We start from the raw sequence: 21,487 nt of genomic DNA, 5'->3' as shown, positions 1-21,487 counted from the left end.
TTTGTTGTTAGTCGATAAATTTTTCGTAATTTGGTGGAAGGTTGTTTTAAATAATTTAATTTAAATTGAATTTACGTGTATTATTAAAGAAACGTAGAAGAAGGGGTCAAATATCGTATATTATAATTAAGTAGTTAAACCAGTCATCATGAATCTACAAGTGAAACGATAAAAAAAGGCCTCCTTCGTTTTCCCGCTTTCTGTATCTTGTAACTTACGTCGCTTTGGTAACGTTCATAACAGTTAACAGCTGACTTTGTTCGGTTATTCAATTGTTTGGAAGTGACTGTTAAGTACATGTTTTATTTTTGTTACAATTAATTAAAATTTTCAAATTTAACCCTCGTTTAATTAATAAACAATTTTAATGTAGTTAAGCTCTTGTAAAAGAATTGTTTAAGAGTGAAACGTGTTTACAATTATTTTCAGTTCATTTAATGAAGAATGGATGAATTTACTTTTAAGGTACTGGTTTTATATATAACTTAATTTAAAAAATCTGCATTAATTGATGGTTGTATCAATTTGTTAAGAAGGTAATAGAAATATAACAAGTATTTTTCGTAAAATATAAATGTATATTTTGCAATTTTTGCACATACAAATATTACTGATTTGAATTTCTTTATTGTATATAAATTGTTGAATTTTCTATATCAATAATGCCAATTATAGAATGTAGTTTAATACTAAGCAAAATATTACTTAAATCTATAAGGTTTACTTGATGCTCAAGTGATTTATGCAGTATTTGCCTGAATATAGGCTAAGATTTTTTCCAAAATTTTCTCCGATTAAATGGTGGTCGTGGAGGGGACTGATTGATTTCGACTAGGCCACAACTTGTTGTTGCATACTTTATATTGGTTATATATTCATGATGGAGGACTAATATTACTATATATATTTATAGTTATTACCTATTAATAAAACTACCTAATTAAGAATTACTTATTTTCATAAAGATATTGACTTTTTAAATTTAAAACATGAATTACATTTTCAAACTTTTAAAGAAAAGGGCTGATTAAATGAGTATGTAACCAGTGAATATTTTAAATTTTACAATTTCTGCGAAACAATGTTTTCTTTTCAAATAATAGTTTATTAAATATTTATTTTTGGTGAGTATTTGATAATTTCTTTTCTATCTTGATAGAGTAATTCAATACAAGGATTAACTCTGACATAAATTAACATAATAGCTGACATAGATTAACTCTGACATGTACCTTTAAGGGTTATGAACAGTTAGGATTAGAATGTGCAAGAGAAATAAAGGTACCCACCGAGTTGGTCCAGTGGTGATACGTCTTCCCAAATCAGCTGATTTGGAAGTCAAGAGTTCCAGCGTTTAAGTTTTAGTAAAGGCTTTTGCACATTTGAATACTAGATTGTGGATACCAGTGTTCTTTGGTGGTTGGGTTTCTATTAGCCTCACATCTCAGGAATGGTCGAACTGAGGCTGTACAAGACTACACTTCATTTACACTCATACATATCATTCTCATTCATCCTCTGAAGTATTATCTGAACAGTAGTTACCGGATGCTAAACAGGAAAAAAAAGAAAAATAAATAAAGGTGTTCTTTACATAAAGGTTATTGCATTAAAATTCTGTCCATTAAAACAGGTTTCACTGTAATTCATAACAGTTTTTTTATTGTTTTGTTTTTATATAAGCTTTGTTTTCATTCTCAACTCATCTTTAAAACTATTTAGCTTGAAGGTATCATCCCGTTTTAAAATAGTTATTTATTGTAATTTTTCCCCCAGAAATGAGTAAAAGCATAAAAGATTTTCGCCAAAATTTTGATTTGAAATTTAAATTACAAGTAATAAGTGAAGATGAAAAGTCTAATAATTGTAATGCAGCCAGAAAATAAGGTGTCAACAAAAAAAATCACTTTGTTGGAGGAAGCAGAAAGACTACTTACTCACTACAATATCCTCATGGAAATTTTTCAGAGGATCACATGTAGGCTGTTTTCAAGAAATAGATGATTTTATTTGCCAAACTTATTAAAGAAAATAAAGATTTTTTTATTACAAGAGATGCAATCATAATTAAAGGCCATGAAATTGCTGAAGAGAAATGGTGTAGAAAATTTTAAAGGAAGTTTGTACGCCTACATGATAGGCGAATGAAAAGTTATGGGCTAGCCATAAGATTGTTCAACATTAGCGCAATGATTACCAGCGGATTACAAGCAAAAACTTATTGCTTTCCAGACACACCTAATTTAATTAATTCCTGTTTTTTTTTTGTTTTTTTTTTTACTTGCCTGCAAACAGCAGTCAATGCAAAAAGGTGTTTTGTTTAATTAAAACAAGTGGAAATGAAAAAGCATGATTAACTGTGTTATACTGTGTGTGTTAGCTGATGGATGATCTTGATCCATACCATGATCTTTTTTTAAAGAGGAAAATGTTGCCGAAAGAAGCACTACCAAAAAACATTATCGTACGAGTACATGAAAAATGTTGGATGGATGAGTCTTTGGTTAAAGATTGGCTTAAATTGTCTGGTCTAGAAACTTAGCTCTGAGAAGACATGAATTCATTTTGCTGAAAATGTAAAATCAGAAGTAAAAAAACTCAACATTGATTTAGTTACAATACCTGGTGGTATGACTTCATGGTTAAAGGTTTTGGATATAGTTGTGAACAAATCTTTTAAAGATATTCTTAAAAAAGTTATAATTGTTGGATGCAAAGCAATACTCTACAGGTACCCCCTACTGGAAGAATAAAAAACCTTCTGTGAGCTTACTTTGTGAGTGGATTATTAAGTCATGGAACTCAATAACAATAACATTACAGAAGGATTTAAAAAATGCTGCATTAGCAATACGTTAGATGGAACTGCAGATGATATTCTGTGGGAGAAAGAATCAAATAATGAAAACCATTTTATTTTCAAATGCCAGTAGTGATGATAGTGTCTGTTCAAGTATACCTTTGGTGTGAGTAAATTTTTTTTTTAACGAAAATATAAAAAAAACAATTTATATAAAAATTTTGAAATTACCATCATTCTTTTAAAAATATTTTTCACTAAAATCTTGTATACATTTTTAAATCTTTTTTATTATGATGATAAATAATTTGTTGCTATTTAGATATAAAATTTCAGGAAGTATGTAAAATATTATAAAATAGTATAATAAAATACTAATGTAATAGTATAATAAAAATATGAATGGTATTATGTGTAATAAATCTCAAAATTAATGTATTATTGATGGAAAAAAAAATATCTACCAACATTTTTCCTGAAACTTAAATTCAAAAATGGGAAGGGGGTCGATGTACAGGGTAGCGCAGAGAAATTGGAAAATTTGATTTTGAGAGCCCTGAAGTTATACTATAAGTGGGAGAAAGAGTTAAACTGTAGAGCAGTAACAGACATTTAGTTGTGATGGAGCAGTGGAAAGGTGTAGAGCGTGCAGTTGCTGGTGTTTTATTGACAGTGTGACAGCTGCACAAAGAGTGTTTCAATAACGTTATGAGATCCCGCCGTGCGTTTAAATTCCTTCTTTACATACAATCAAAACTTGGGTTCATAGCTTTGAAGAGACTGGTTCAACTTTGAAAAAACCTTTTGGGTGTGTATTATCTGTATGTATGCCAGAAAACATTGATGCCATGAAAGCTATAGTAGTAAGGAGTCCTTGTTGTTCAGTGCGGAAAATTGCCTCATCATTGGAGCTCAGATGTCGGAGCATGCAAAAAGTACTTTGTAATCTGAAATTTCATCCTTACAAGATTCAATTTGGCCAAAAATTAAAACCTAATGATTTTGTATTGCATCTGCAGTTTTGTGAAAAACTGTAGTCTAAAATCAATGAGAATGCTAACTTTATTGATAATCTTGGATGTCAGATGGAGCCCATTTTCACCTCAAGTGGATACTAGGCACAAACAAACCCTCTCAGCTTCACCAGTGTTCATTACACAGTGTTAAACTTAGTATGGGGTGCAGTTTCGTGTTGCAGGGTGATAGGCCCTTACTTCTTTGAAGATAAAAAGGGGCCTCTGCGGTCACTGTGATATCTCAATGTTATGTCGACATGCTAAAAGTAATTTTTGCTCCTAGGTTCCATTCTCTTCCAAATCTTGACTATCAGCAAACCTGGTTTTAACAGGATGGAGCCACCTCACACACTGTCAGATAGTCTGTGGCAGCAGTGAGACATTTGTTTGGTATCGCATAATTTCAAAGACTGCTAACATTGCTTGGCTGCCCCAGTCTTAAGACCTTTCAGTCTGCGACTTCTTTTTATGGGAACATTGAAGAGTGTTGTGTACCAGACTAGACCAAGAAATCTTACCCAGATCAAATCACAGATTGAAGAGAACACATTGCACCATGTTATGCAAAATTTTCAGAATCAATGTAACTCAATGTGTGCTCAAAAATGGACAGCACTTAAGTGAAGTAATTTTTAAAAAGTAATGTATATTTAAATTTCCACTATAGAACATATTTTCAACATCAAATAAAGGTTGGTAATTTTACTTCATTTTATGTAATTATTTTAAATTTTCTCATTTCTCTGCGCCACTCTGTATATTAAAACAAATGGTACATCAGCTACACCTTTATCATCAAGGATACCTACTTTAATTATTATTTCTTTCTGAATATCTATTCAAACTACCCAATACATCTGGAATCTTAAATTTAAGATATTGTAGTACCAATTAATCTTAACAAAACTTTGAGCTGTAACTAACATGTTTATCTTTCCTGTCATAAGTAAAATAAATATTGTCATCATGTTACTTTTGTTTTTAGTCTAATCAATTTCTGTTGGAATAGTTGATTACTACTTCGTAAAAATTTAACCTATTTTCCGAGATTTATTGTCAGGAAAATCAAATCATGGATTTTTTATTTGATATAATTTCCATTTTTTCTTTCTTTGGCTAATTCATCATATAAGCTCGAAGCTTGTACATGGGAATATGAAATGGAAATTTTGTAACATATGAAAAATGCCTAGTCCTACCATAAATAAATAAAAAAGGATTTGAACCCGGAACCACAAGGTGAAAGTCTGAGATGGTATCACTCGGCCATGGAATTATTTCTGTATTTCATTCCTGTATCACAAATAATTTTTATGTTGGCTGAATTTGTTGAAATCATCATGAATACTAGAAATTTAAAAGGATTCAGAAATTTAAAACAAATTTACTGCTATGGTGCTATCAGTAAAGAGATTTGTTACCCATCATATAAACATGCAAATGTATCTTATATGAAGTAAACCTATTTATTATCTATTTTTGATCAGACTATTTATTATCAGATTTTTGGTAAAATTTTATTACTTGTTTGAATACATTATGATTACACTGATTACTGTATTACACTGATTAAACAGAGTATTACTGTATGAGCAGAAGCAAATGTAATTATATTAAGTTTTTTTTTAAATAAGGGAAAAAAATAATTTTTAAGTGGTTTTATTTTAAGTCTAAATTGAAATTAAGGTCATCTGCTGTAAGATAGCACCATTTAATATTAGTTGTGTGGTGGTAGTGATATTAAGGTAAAGTGATATTGAAGTAATTGAAAATTTAGTTAGTAATTTAGTGATTTATACTCTGTCAAAATATTACCTGACAAAAGAATCTGAGTTCTTTTTTGAATTTACTTGAAAACCTTTTAAATAAAGTGTATGAAAATTTTGATAAAATATAATTAGAAAGTGTTAAAGTAAACAACAAAATTGTCATGTACACTTTTATTGAAATTTAACTGCCCACTTCAAAGATATTTATCCTGAAACTCAACTACACATAAAATTTAATGTGATAGTAAAAACTTCAATTAATTTAAGTTACAAATACCTACTTGCATAACTGTTTGTTTTATTTTTAAAGAGATCTATTAGCAGTTTTCTGAATTAAAAAAATTATTCTTAAATTAGAACACAATGAGGTATTTCATAAAAAAATATGTTAAGTTACATAATGAAATTTTGATTAACTGCTTTTTATAATGTCTTTAACATTCAATATAGGATTTATCATTTTCCAGACAGTAGTTTACCACGTAAGTAATAGTCTATTAATCTCTTGTTAAATAAATATTTGATAATTTTTAGAAGTTTGGCATTAGAATTTTCGTTAGTATATTTTTGTTGGATGATTCGTATGACATCTTATTTACAGAATTATTAAATATTAAAATATTTATTAAATTCAATAAAATATACTTTTTTTCTTTATCAAAACGACACAACAAACTTGAAAATATCTACTTATAAATAAATATAATGTATTATATAATATATCGATATTTAAAACACTTCTAAACAATACTTCTTTCACCATTGGTAAATAGTACTTCTTTCATCATGTATTTATGAAAGAAGTACTATTTACAAATTGTATATATATTTATGAAACTATTTTATAACTTCTTTAAAACACTTCTAAACAATACTTCTTTCACCATTGGTAAATAGTACTTCTTTCATCATGTCTTTATGAAAGAAGTACTGTTTACAAATATGAATAAAATAACATGCCTTTAAATCAGCTTAATACATTATATTAAGTAACTGTAAAAAAGAAAATAGAAGTTGGTTTGTAATTGCCCAAAATTACAAAATTTGGATCACCTTATGTTTGGTTTAAATTTATGAAGAAATTATCATTTTGCTTAAAAACATACAATAAATACTAATTTTTAAAAACAGTTAAAATAACTTTTCATTGAAAAAATGTATTTACTAAATCACCAGAGAATAAGTAATAAAGGTTTTACAAATATTCAAGATTCTATAACTCATCATATTCTTTAAAACTTAAAAATATAATGACAAACTTAATCAAATTGTATAACATGTTGGCTGCTGTATTGGTTATGCATTTCCTGTACAATCATTTATGGCGAGGCATAGTTTTTGTTCCTCTATTTCCTTTCTGTGTTTCAGGTGTATTTTCAATCTATCGCCATTTAATTCTGCATTAGATTACATCATTTGAATATAAAATTAACAAATAGTTCATCAGTGACTGACAGGCAGCATAAGCAGAAGAAGCATAAGCCTGCAAGATATGGTTGTCTTGTAATGCACTAGTACTAACACAAATACTGGACAGACTTGTCTGAATAAAAATGATATGCATTAAAAATAAATAAAGCCACAGCCAACATGTTCAACAGTTTCAGAATGTTTTTAACTTATTTAGAACCTTTATGGTTGGTGTCATTGTTCCTACCCTGGTCCCATAACATTTACATTTTAACCTTGTCAAAACTTTCTTTTTCCTGTTTAGCCTTCGGTAATTACCGTTCAGATAATACTTCAGAGGATGATATATATATATATGATTGTAAATGAAGTGTAGTATTGAATAGTCTTAGTTCAACCATATCTTAGATGTGTGGTTAATTGAAACCCAGCCACCAAAGAACACTAGTATCCACCATCTTAGTATTCAAATCTATGTAAAAACCTTGTAAAAACTGAACTGTTATATTCTTTTTGATTCAGTAGAGTCAAAATTTACAGTATATTGTACATATAATTTTAATTGATTTTTCGCCTAGGCAGGTCTTTTTTTTAAGTGAGATGGTGTATCCACAATACTGTACATAGAATTTATATATTGGCCATATATCTTGATACATTTGTTATAGATTGAATATTGAGTGTTCGTTGAAGTTATGAGTTACATGTTGTACCAACTGTTTTCTTGTAATTGTTTATAGTTATTATCTGGTAAATAAAGGAAGTGTTTGAATTTTCTTGTTTTTAAGTTACTGGTTGTTGTGTATAATAATTTAGTTGTGACATTACAGCTTTATAAAATTTTTAAACTTATTTTGAATTTGATGAACAGTATACTGTACATTTCGGCTAACTAAGAATTCTTCTGTAAGTACATTTTATTTTTGCAGTGAACAAAATATTTGTTCACCAGCTATTTTAGGAGATGGAAATATGTCTGAAATCAAGGATTTTAGTGATGAGAGGGAATGGGATGATGTAGGGGAAATATCAAACCTTGATCTACATCCAAGAATAGACTAAGATTATTTCATCCTGAAGATGAAATAATTATTGACATGAATAATTTAGGAGAACCTTCTTTTGATAACACTAATGCACAAAAAAAAAAAATTTTTAATGTTTCTCTTAAGTGTGATACCATTTCTTGAACTGCTTTTTTTGTATACATTACAGATCTGTAAATACAATTTTTCTATCACCCTTAGTTTTAAATAAATTACACTTCAAAAAAAATTAAGGGAAAATATAATTTAAATCTGTAAAATATATAATTTTGCAATCAATTAAGGGAACAGGTTTAAATTACCATTGTTGCGATCAACACATTCTGTAGTATGCTTTGGTACTGATTAGACTCATTCAATTTCAATATAAGAGACATTTACAGTTACTTATAGTTAAGTGTGTACTAGGTGCAGGTTTCATGCTTCTGCAAACTCAGCTAGTTCAGAGAGCAACAATGTAGGACAGAAGAAAGAAGCCTGCAGCGAAGGCAAAGGCTGAACTAAAATTCACTAATGTAAATTAGGGTCAAAAGATGACCTCCATTAAATCCCATTCGAGCTATGAACTAGAGGGGTGAGTGGCAACCAGAATCACCACAAAGTATTCTCACTACATGCCAGTACCTGTCAGGGATTGGGATGTGGTGAGATTAAATGCACTGTCACTGACAAATAAGTACACAAAAACAGACCAAATCTCAACGTTAAATATTTAATGTTACTAAAACACAATACAATGATATACTAAATGAATAGTCATAATTCAAATCCAGCACACTTTTGACCACATCTATTTATGTCTGCCTAACTCAAAAACATGTGTGAGAACAGCAGAACTATTCACTTAAGATGATGGCAAAGATAACTGGAAATGTTTTAATTTTGAAAATTATTCTCATCACTATTCATCATTGACAAAGATATATTATTGTATGATATATGAATTTAGTAATCTTCGATGCTATTATATAATTCGTTATTATAATTAATTGAAAATAAAATTAGAATTAAGATTCACAAAATTCTAATTTCTTTTATATTAGCTCTTTAGGAGCAGGATAACAAAAAGTTGTTATGTATGTGTTGATGAATTTGATTACATTCATATGTTTTAAGTTTTTTCATATATTTTTAACACTGCCTTCAGTAGACATTGTTTACTTCTTATTTCCATGTTATTTTTTTCTTCTTTTTGCCTTAAAATTATAAAAAAATAGGTAAAATTTCTAATAAATGAGATTTTCACAATAAAAAAGGCAGAAATAACATTTTTTTTTAAATTTAATCAATTAGGCCTTGATAAAATACAGAATTTAATTACATTCATATGTTTTAAGTTTTTTCATATATTTCTGACACTGCCTTCAGTAGACATTGTTTACTTCTTATTTCCATGTTATTTTTTTCTTCTTTTTGCCTTAAAATTATAAAAAAAATATGTAAAATTTATAATAAATGAGATTTTCACAATAAAAAAGGCAGATATAAAATTTTTTTTAAATTTAATCAATTAGGCCTTGATAAAATACAGATGTACAGATAGGCCAGTTTGTTTAAATGTTCTTGCCAAATATCAATAAAATTCTCTTTCATCCCTTTATATCTTCTGAATATTTCCTCTGATAATTATCAATAATATATGTTTTAAAATCAATGTTCTTAACAAAAAAAAAAGTTTACACCTGTCACAGAGAAATGAAAGTTTTGAAAGAGCTACAACATTCTGAAAAGTAGTGTAATAATTGTTTACCTAATACTAGAAAAAAATTGTTACATTCATTATTTTATTTATTATGTTTCTAAATTTTTATTTTATCTTAATATTAAAAAAAATTTAGATTCCAGTTATTAAATTTAGAAATAATTAAATGTTAAAATTGTGAAAATTTCCAATTAGCCATTGCAGCAATATTTAAAATTGTTAAAAAAATGATTAAAAGTACAAATTCTCTGATGTTTTATGAAAATAAAAAAACAAATTAAAAATATTTTCTGAACTAAGTTTATAAAAAGTACAAAAATTAAAATATTTTTGAAATTGTGTTGACACTTAATAAAAACGGTTTGTAAAATACATATAATTTGCAGAATAAATGTAAATTCCTTCTTTACATACAATCAAAACTTGGGTTCATAGCTTTGAAGAGACTGGTTCAACTTTGAAAAAACCTTTTGGGTGTGTATTATCTGTATGTATGCCAGAAAACATTGATGCCATGAAAGCTATAGTAGTAAGGAGTCCTTGTTGTTCAGTGCGGAAAATTGCCTCATCATTGGAGCTCAGATGTCGGAGCATGCAAAAAGTACTTTGTAATCTGAAATTTCATCCTTACAAGATTCAATTTGGCCAAAAATTAAAACCTAATGATTTTGTATTGCATCTGCAGTTTTGTGAAAAACTGTAGTCTAAAATCAATGAGAATGCTAACTTTATTGATAATCTTGGATGTCAGATGGAGCCCATTTTCACCTCAAGTGGATACTAGGCACAAACAAACCCTCTCAGCTTCACCAGTGTTCATTACACAGTGTTAAACTTAGTATGGGGTGCAGTTTCGTGTTGCAGGGTGATAGGCCCTTACTTCTTTGAAGATAAAAAGGGGCCTCTGCGGTCACTGTGATATCTCAATGTTATGTCGACATGCTAAAAGTAATTTTTGCTCCTAGGTTCCATTCTCTTCCAAATCTTGACTATCAGCAAACCTGGTTTTAACAGGATGGAGCCACCTCACACACTGTCAGATAGTCTGTGGCAGCAGTGAGACATTTGTTTGGTATCGCATAATTTCAAAGACTGCTAACATTGCTTGGCTGCCCCAGTCTTAAGACCTTTCAGTCTGCGACTTCTTTTTATGGGAACATTGAAGAGTGTTGTGTACCAGACTAGACCAAGAAATCTTACCCAGATCAAATCACAGATTGAAGAGAACACATTGCACCATGTTATGCAAAATTTTCAGAATCAATGTAACTCAATGTGTGCTCAAAAATGGACAGCACTTAAGTGAAGTAATTTTTAAAAAGTATGTAGTTTTTTTGCATTTTTGAGAAAAGTTTCGACCAAGGAAAGTGATTATGATACGATCTAGTCGGCAGTAAATACCTCTATTGTTCAAAACGACAAAACAAACTTGAAAATATCTACTTATAAATAAATATAATGTATTATATAATATATCGATATTTAAAACACTTCTAAACAATACTTCTTTCACCATTGGTAAATAGTACTTCTTTCATCATGTATTTATGAAAGAAGTACTATTTACAAATTGTATATATATTTATGAAACTATTTTATAACTTCTTTAAAACACTTCTAAACAATACTTCTTTCACCATTGGTAAATAGTACTTCTTTCATCATGTCTTTATGAAAGAAGTACTGTTTACAAATATGAATAAAATAACATGCCTTTAAATCAGCTTAATACATTATATTAAGTAACTGTAAAAAAGAAAATAGAAGTTGGTTTGTAATTGCCCAAAATTACAAAATTTGGATCACCTTATGTTTGGTTTAAATTTATGAAGAAATTATCATTTTGCTTAAAAACATACAATAAATACTAATTTTTAAAAACAGTTAAAATAACTTTTCATTGAAAAAATGTATTTACTAAATCACCAGAGAATAAGTAATAAAGGTTTTACAAATATTCAAGATTCTATAACTCATCATATTCTTTAAAACTTAAAAATATAATGACAAACTTAATCAAATTGTATAACATGTTGGCTGCTGTATTGGTTATGCATTTCCTGTACAATCATTTATGGCGAGGCATAGTTTTTGTTCCTCTATTTCCTTTCTGTGTTTCAGGTGTATTTTCAATCTATCGCCATTTAATTCTGCATTAGATTACATCATTTGAATATAAAATTAACAAATAGTTCATCAGTGACTGACAGGCAGCATAAGCAGAAGAAGCATAAGCCTGCAAGATATGGTTGTCTTGTAATGCACTAGTACTAACACAAATACTGGACAGACTTGTCTGAATAAAAATGATATGCATTAAAAATAAATAAAGCCACAGCCAACATGTTCAACAGTTTCAGAATGTTTTTAACTTATTTAGAACCTTTATGGTTGGTGTCATTGTTCCTACCCTGGTCCCATAACATTTACATTTTAACCTTGTCAAAACTTTCTTTTTCCTGTTTAGCCTTCGGTAATTACCGTTCAGATAATACTTCAGAGGATGATATATATATATATGATTGTAAATGAAGTGTAGTATTGAATAGTCTTAGTTCAACCATATCTTAGATGTGTGGTTAATTGAAACCCAGCCACCAAAGAACACTAGTATCCACCATCTTAGTATTCAAATCTATGTAAAAACCTTGTAAAAACTGAACTGTTATATTCTTTTTGATTCAGTAGAGTCAAAATTTACAGTATATTGTACATATAATTTTAATTGATTTTTCGCCTAGGCAGGTCTTTTTTTTAAGTGAGATGGTGTATCCACAATACTGTACATAGAATTTATATATTGGCCATATATCTTGATACATTTGTTATAGATTGAATATTGAGTGTTCGTTGAAGTTATGAGTTACATGTTGTACCAACTGTTTTCTTGTAATTGTTTATAGTTATTATCTGGTAAATAAAGGAAGTGTTTGAATTTTCTTGTTTTTAAGTTACTGGTTGTTGTGTATAATAATTTAGTTGTGACATTACAGCTTTATAAAATTTTTAAACTTATTTTGAATTTGATGAACAGTATACTGTACATTTCGGCTAACTAAGAATTCTTCTGTAAGTACATTTTATTTTTGCAGTGAACAAAATATTTGTTCACCAGCTATTTTAGGAGATGGAAATATGTCTGAAATCAAGGATTTTAGTGATGAGAGGGAATGGGATGATGTAGGGGAAATATCAAACCTTGATCTACATCCAAGAATAGACTAAGATTATTTCATCCTGAAGATGAAATAATTATTGACATGAATAATTTAGGAGAACCTTCTTTTGATAACACTAATGCACAAAAAAAAAAAATTTTTAATGTTTCTCTTAAGTGTGATACCATTTCTTGAACTGCTTTTTTTGTATACATTACAGATCTGTAAATACAATTTTTCTATCACCCTTAGTTTTAAATAAATTACACTTCAAAAAAAATTAAGGGAAAATATAATTTAAATCTGTAAAATATATAATTTTGCAATCAATTAAGGGAACAGGTTTAAATTACCATTGTTGCGATCAACACATTCTGTAGTATGCTTTGGTACTGATTAGACTCATTCAATTTCAATATAAGAGACATTTACAGTTACTTATAGTTAAGTGTGTACTAGGTGCAGGTTTCATGCTTCTGCAAACTCAGCTAGTTCAGAGAGCAACAATGTAGGACAGAAGAAAGAAGCCTGCAGCGAAGGCAAAGGCTGAACTAAAATTCACTAATGTAAATTAGGGTCAAAAGATGACCTCCATTAAATCCCATTCGAGCTATGAACTAGAGGGGTGAGTGGCAACCAGAATCACCACAAAGTATTCTCACTACATGCCAGTACCTGTCAGGGATTGGGATGTGGTGAGATTAAATGCACTGTCACTGACAAATAAGTACACAAAAACAGACCAAATCTCAACGTTAAATATTTAATGTTACTAAAACACAATACAATGATATACTAAATGAATAGTCATAATTCAAATCCAGCACACTTTTGACCACATCTATTTATGTCTGCCTAACTCAAAAACATGTGTGAGAACAGCAGAACTATTCACTTAAGATGATGGCAAAGATAACTGGAAATGTTTTAATTTTGAAAATTATTCTCATCACTATTCATCATTGACAAAGATATATTATTGTATGATATATGAATTTAGTAATCTTCGATGCTATTATATAATTCGTTATTATAATTAATTGAAAATAAAATTAGAATTAAGATTCACAAAATTCTAATTTCTTTTATATTAGCTCTTTAGGAGCAGGATAACAAAAAGTTGTTATGTATGTGTTGATGAATTTGATTACATTCATATGTTTTAAGTTTTTTCATATATTTTTAACACTGCCTTCAGTAGACATTGTTTACTTCTTATTTCCATGTTATTTTTTTCTTCTTTTTGCCTTAAAATTATAAAAAAATAGGTAAAATTTCTAATAAATGAGATTTTCACAATAAAAAAGGCAGAAATAACATTTTTTTTAAATTTAATCAATTAGGCCTTGATAAAATACAGAATTTAATTACATTCATATGTTTTAAGTTTTTTCATATATTTCTGACACTGCCTTCAGTAGACATTGTTTACTTCTTATTTCCATGTTATTTTTTTCTTCTTTTTGCCTTAAAATTATAAAAAAAATATGTAAAATTTATAATAAATGAGATTTTCACAATAAAAAAGGCAGATATAAAATTTTTTTTAAATTTAATCAATTAGGCCTTGATAAAATACAGATGTACAGATAGGCCAGTTTGTTTAAATGTTCTTGCCAAATATCAATAAAATTCTCTTTCATCCCTTTATATCTTCTGAATATTTCCTCTGATAATTATCAATAATATATGTTTTAAAATCAATGTTCTTAACAAAAAAAAAAGTTTACACCTGTCACAGAGAAATGAAAGTTTTGAAAGAGCTACAACATTCTGAAAAGTAGTGTAATAATTGTTTACCTAATACTAGAAAAAAATTGTTACATTCATTATTTTATTTATTATGTTTCTAAATTTTTATTTTATCTTAATATTAAAAAAAATTTAGATTCCAGTTATTAAATTTAGAAATAATTAAATGTTAAAATTGTGAAAATTTCCAATTAGCCTTTGCAGCAATATTTAAAATTGTTAAAAAAATGATTAAAAGTACAAATTCTCTGATGTTTTATGAAAATAAAAAAACAAATTAAAAATATTTTCTGAACTAAGTTTATAAAAAGTACAAAAATTAAAATATTTTTGAAATTGTGTTGACACTTAATAAAAACGGTTTGTAAAATACATATAATTTGCAGAATAAATGTAAATTCCTTCTTTACATACAATCAAAACTTGGGTTCATAGCTTTGAAGAGACTGGTTCAACTTTGAAAAAACCTTTTGGGTGTGTATTATCTGTATGTATGCCAGAAAACATTGATGCCATGAAAGCTATAGTAGTAAGGAGTCCTTGTTGTTCAGTGCGGAAAATTGCCTCATCATTGGAGCTCAGATGTCGGAGCATGCAAAAAGTACTTTGTAATCTGAAATTTCATCCTTACAAGATTCAATTTGGCCAAAAATTAAAACCTAATGATTTTGTATTGCATCTGCAGTTTTGTGAAAAACTGTAGTCTAAAATCAATGAGAATGCTAACTTTATTGATAATCTTGGATGTCAGATGGAGCCCATTTTCACCTCAAGTGGATACTAGGCACAAACAAACCCTCTCAGCTTCACCAGTGTTCATTACACAGTGTTAAACTTAGTATGGGGTGCAGTTTCGTGTTGCAGGGTGATAGGCCCTTACTTCTTTGAAGATAAAAAGGGGCCTCTGCGGTCACTGTGATATCTCAATGTTATGTCGACATGCTAAAAGTAATTTTTGCTCCTAGGTTCCATTCTCTTCCAAATCTTGACTATCAGCAAACCTGGTTTTAACAGGATGGAGCCACCTCACACACTGTCAGATAGTCTGTGGCAGCAGTGAGACATTTGTTTGGTATCGCATAATTTCAAAGACTGCTAACATTGCTTGGCTGCCCCAGTCTTAAGACCTTTCAGTCTGCGACTTCTTTTTATGGGAACATTGAAGAGTGTTGTGTACCAGACTAGACCAAGAAATCTTACCCAGATCAAATCACAGATTGAAGAGAACACATTGCACCATGTTATGCAAAATTTTCAGAATCAATGTAACTCAATGTGTGCTCAAAAATGGACAGCACTTAAGTGAAGTAATTTTTAAAAAGTATGTAGTTTTTTTGCATTTTTGAGAAAAGTTTCGACCAAGGAAAGTGATTATGATACGATCTAGTCGGCAGTAAATACCTCTATTGTTCAAAACGACAAAACAAACTTGAAAATATCTACTTATAAATAAATATAATGTATTATATAATATATCGATATTTAAAACACTTCTAAACAATACTTCTTTCACCATTGGTAAATAGTACTTCTTTCATCATGTATTTATGAAAGAAGTACTATTTACAAATTGTATATATATTTATGAAACTATTTTATAACTTCTTTAAAACACTTCTAAACAATACTTCTTTCACCATTGGTAAATAGTACTTCTTTCATCATGTCTTTATGAAAGAAGTACTGTTTACAAATATGAATAAAATAACATGCCTTTAAATCAGCTTAATACATTATATTAAGTAACTGTAAAAAAGAAAATAGAAGTTGGTTTGTAATTGCCCAAAATTACAAAATTTGGATCACCTTATGTTTGGTTTAAATTTATGAAGAAATTATCATTTTGCTTAAAAACATACAATAAATACTAATTTTTAAAAACAGTTAAAATAACTTTTCATTGAAAAAATGTATTTACTAAATCACCAGAGAATAAGTAATAAAGGTTTTACAAATATTCAAGATTCTATAACTCATCATATTCTTTAAAACTTAAAAATATAATGACAAACTTAATCAAATTGTATAACATGTTGGCTGCTGTATTGGTTATGCATTTCCTGTACAATCATTTATGGCGAGGCATAGTTTTTGTTCCTCTATTTCCTTTCTGTGTTTCAGGTGTATTTTCAATCTATCGCCATTTAATTCTGCATTAGATTACATCATTTGAATATAAAATTAACAAATAGTTCATCAGTGACTGACAGGCAGCATAAGCAGAAGAAGCATAAGCCTGCAAGATATGGTTGTCTTGTAATGCACTAGTACTAACACAAATACTGGACAGACTTGTCTGAATAAAAATGATATGCATTAAAAATAAATAAAGCCACAGCCAACATGTTCAACAGTTTCAGAATGTTTTTAACTTATTTAGAACCTTTATGGTTGGTGTCATTGTTCCTACCCTGGTCCCATAACATTTACATTTTAACCTTGTCAAAACTTTCTTTTTCCTGTTTAGCCTTCGGTAATTACCGTTCAGATAATACTTCAGAGGATGATATATATATATATGATTGTAAATGAAGTGTAGTATTGAATAGTCTTAGTTCAACCATATCTTAGATGTGTGGTTAATTGAAACCCAGCCACCAAAGAACACTAGTATCCACCATCTTAGTATTCAAATCTATGTAAAAACCTTGTAAAAACTGAACTGTTATATTCTTTTTGATTCAGTAGAGTCAAAATTTACAGTATATTGTACATATAATTTTAATTGATTTTTCGCCTAGGCAGGTCTTTTTTTTAAGTGAGATGGTGTATCCACAATACTGTACATAGAATTTATATATTGGCCATATATCTTGATACATTTGTTATAGATTGAATATTGAGTGTTCGTTGAAGTTATGAGTTACATGTTGTACCAACTGTTTTCTTGTAATTGTTTATAGTTATTATCTGGTAAATAAAGGAAGTGTTTGAATTTTCTTGTTTTTAAGTTACTGGTTGTTGTGTATAATAATTTAGTTGTGACATTACAGCTTTATAAAATTTTTAAACTTATTTTGAATTTGATGAACAGTATACTGTACATTTCGGCTAACTAAGAATTCTTCTGTAAGTACATTTTATTTTTGCAGTGAACAAAATATTTGTTCACCAGCTATTTTAGGAGATGGAAATATGTCTGAAATCAAGGATTTTAGTGATGAGAGGGAATGGGATGATGTAGGGGAAATATCAAACCTTGATCTACATCCAAGAATAGACTAAGATTATTTCATCCTGAAGATGAAATAATTATTGACATGAATAATTTAGGAGAACCTTCTTTTGATAACACTAATGCACAAAAAAAAAAAATTTTTAATGTTTCTCTTAAGTGTGATACCATTTCTTGAACTGCTTTTTTTGTATACATTACAGATCTGTAAATACAATTTTTCTATCACCCTTAGTTTTAAATAAATTACACTTCAAAAAAAATTAAGGGAAAATATAATTTAAATCTGTAAAATATATAATTTTGCAATCAATTAAGGGAACAGGTTTAAATTACCATTGTTGCGATCAACACATTCTGTAGTATGCTTTGGTACTGATTAGACTCATTCAATTTCAATATAAGAGACATTTACAGTTACTTATAGTTAAGTGTGTACTAGGTGCAGGTTTCATGCTTCTGCAAACTCAGCTAGTTCAGAGAGCAACAATGTAGGACAGAAGAAAGAAGCCTGCAGCGAAGGCAAAGGCTGAACTAAAATTCACTAATGTAAATTAGGGTCAAAAGATGACCTCCATTAAATCCCATTCGAGCTATGAACTAGAGGGGTGAGTGGCAACCAGAATCACCACAAAGTATTCTCACTACATGCCAGTACCTGTCAGGGATTGGGATGTGGTGAGATTAAATGCACTGTCACTGACAAATAAGTACACAAAAACAGACCAAATCTCAACGTTAAATATTTAATGTTACTAAAACACAATACAATGATATACTAAATGAATAGTCATAATTCAAATCCAGCACACTTTTGACCACATCTATTTATGTCTGCCTAACTCAAAAACATGTGTGAGAACAGCAGAACTATTCACTTAAGATGATGGCAAAGATAACTGGAAATGTTTTAATTTTGAAAATTATTCTCATCACTATTCATCATTGACAAAGATATATTATTGTATGATATATGAATTTAGTAATCTTCGATGCTATTATATAATTCGTTATTATAATTAATTGAAAATAAAATTAGAATTAAGATTCACAAAATTCTAATTTCTTTTATATTAGCTCTTTAGGAGCAGGATAACAAAAAGTTGTTATGTATGTGTTGATGAATTTGATTACATTCATATGTTTTAAGTTTTTTCATATATTTTTAACACTGCCTTCAGTAGACATTGTTTACTTCTTATTTCCATGTTATTTTTTTCTTCTTTTTGCCTTAAAATTATAAAAAAATAGGTAAAATTTCTAATAAATGAGATTTTCACAATAAAAAAGGCAGAAATAACATTTTTTTTTAAATTTAATCAATTAGGCCTTGATAAAATACAGAATTTAATTACATTCATATGTTTTAAGTTTTTTCATATATTTCTGACACTGCCTTCAGTAGACATTGTTTACTTCTTATTTCCATGTTATTTTTTTCTTCTTTTTGCCTTAAAATTATAAAAAAAATATGTAAAATTTATAATAAATGAGATTTTCACAATAAAAAAGGCAGATATAAAATTTTTTTTAAATTTAATCAATTAGGCCTTGATAAAATACAGATGTACAGATAGGCCAGTTTGTTTAAATGTTCTTGCCAAATATCAATAAAATTCTCTTTCATCCCTTTATATCTTCTGAATATTTCCTCTGATAATTATCAATAATATATGTTTTAAAATCAATGTTCTTAACAAAAAAAAAAGTTTACACCTGTCACAGAGAAATGAAAGTTTTGAAAGAGCTACAACATTCTGAAAAGTAGTGTAATAATTGTTTACCTAATACTAGAAAAAAATTGTTACATTCATTATTTTATTTATTATGTTTCTAAATTTTTATTTTATCTTAATATTAAAAAAAATTTAGATTCCAGTTATTAAATTTAGAAATAATTAAATGTTAAAATTGTGAAAATTTCCAATTAGCCTTTGCAGCAATATTTAAAATTGTTAAAAAAATGATTAAAAGTACAAATTCTCTGATGTTTTATGAAAATAAAAAAACAAATTAAAAATATTTTCTGAACTAAGTTTATAAAAAGTACAAAAATTAAAATATTTTTGAAATTGTGTTGACACTTAATAAAAACGGTTTGTAAAATACATATAATTTGCAGAATAAATGTAAATTCCTTCTTTACATACAATCAAAACTTGGGTTCATAGCTTTGAAGAGACTGGTTCAACTTTGAAAAAACCTTTTGGGTGTGTATTATCTGTATGTATGCCAGAAAACATTGATGCCATGAAAGCTATAGTAGTAAGGAGTCCTTGTTGTTCAGTGCGGAAAATTGCCTCATCATTGGAGCTCAGATGTCGGAGCATGCAAAAAGTACTTTGTAATCTGAAATTTCATCCTTACAAGATTCAATTTGGCCAAAAATTAAAACCTAATGATTTTGTATTGCATCTGCAGTTTTGTGAAAAACTGTAGTCTAAAATCAATGAGAATGCTAACTTTATTGATAATCTTGGATGTCAGATGGAGCCCATTTTCACCTCAAGTGGATACTAGGCACAAACAAACCCTCTCAGCTTCACCAGTGTTCATTACACAGTGTTAAACTTAGTATGGGGTGCAGTTTCGTGTTGCAGGGTGATAGGCCCTTACTTCTTTGAAGATAAAAAGGGGCCTCTGCGGTCACTGTGATATCTCAATGTTATGTCGACATGCTAAAAGTAATTTTTGCTCCTAGGTTCCATTCTCTTCCAAATCTTGACTATCAGCAAACCTGGTTTTAACAGGATGGAGCCACCTCACACACTGTCAGATAGTCTGTGGCAGCAGTGAGACATTTGTTTGGTATCGCATAATTTCAAAGACTGCTAACATTGCTTGGCTGCCCCAGTCTTAAGACCTTTCAGTCTGCGACTTCTTTTTATGGGAACATTGAAGAGTGTTGTGTACCAGACTAGACCAAGAAATCTTACCCAGATCAAATCACAGATTGAAGAGAACACATTGCACCATGTTATGCAAAATTTTCAGAATCAATGTAACTCAATGTGTGCTCAAAAATGGACAGCACTTAAGTGAAGTAATTTTTAAAAAGTATGTAGTTTTTTTGCATTTTTGAGAAAAGTTTCGACCAAGGAAAGTGATTATGATACGATCTAGTCGGCAGTAAATACCTCTATTGTTCAAAACGACAAAACAAACTTGAAAATATCTACTTATAAATAAATATAATGTATTATATAATATATCGATATTTAAAACACTTCTAAACAATACTTCTTTCACCATTGGTAAATAGTACTTCTTTCATCATGTATTTATGAAAGAAGTACTATTTACAAATTGTATATATATTTATGAAACTATTTTATAACTTCTTTAAAACACTTCTAAACAATACTTCTTTCACCATTGGTAAATAGTACTTCTTTCATCATGTCTTTATGAAAGAAGTACTGTTTACAAATATGAATAAAATAACATGCCTTTAAATCAGCTTAATACATTATATTAAGTAACTGTAAAAAAGAAAATAGAAGTTGGTTTGTAATTGCCCAAAATTACAAAATTTGGATCACCTTATGTTTGGTTTAAATTTATGAAGAAATTATCATTTTGCTTAAAAACATACAATAAATACTAATTTTTAAAAACAGTTAAAATAACTTTTCATTGAAAAAATGTATTTACTAAAT

General features: G+C 28.8%; 1 long non-coding RNA gene across 1 annotated transcript; it reads left to right on the top strand.

Moving 5' to 3' along the window:
• Positions 1–202: 202 nt before the first annotated feature.
• LOC142322976 (uncharacterized) lies at positions 203–7,194 on the top strand. The gene is made up of 2 exons (XR_012755984.1): positions 203–465; positions 6,954–7,194. It is a non-coding gene; the product is annotated as an uncharacterized LOC142322976 (long non-coding RNA).
• Positions 7,195–21,487: the final 14,293 nt, after the last annotated feature.

Source organism: Lycorma delicatula, chromosome 4 (genome assembly GCF_047948215.1).
Source record: "Lycorma delicatula isolate Av1 chromosome 4, ASM4794821v1, whole genome shotgun sequence".
Lineage (NCBI taxonomy): Eukaryota > Metazoa > Arthropoda > Insecta > Hemiptera > Fulgoridae > Lycorma > Lycorma delicatula.
This window is presented reverse-complemented; position numbering and strand designations above follow the sequence as displayed.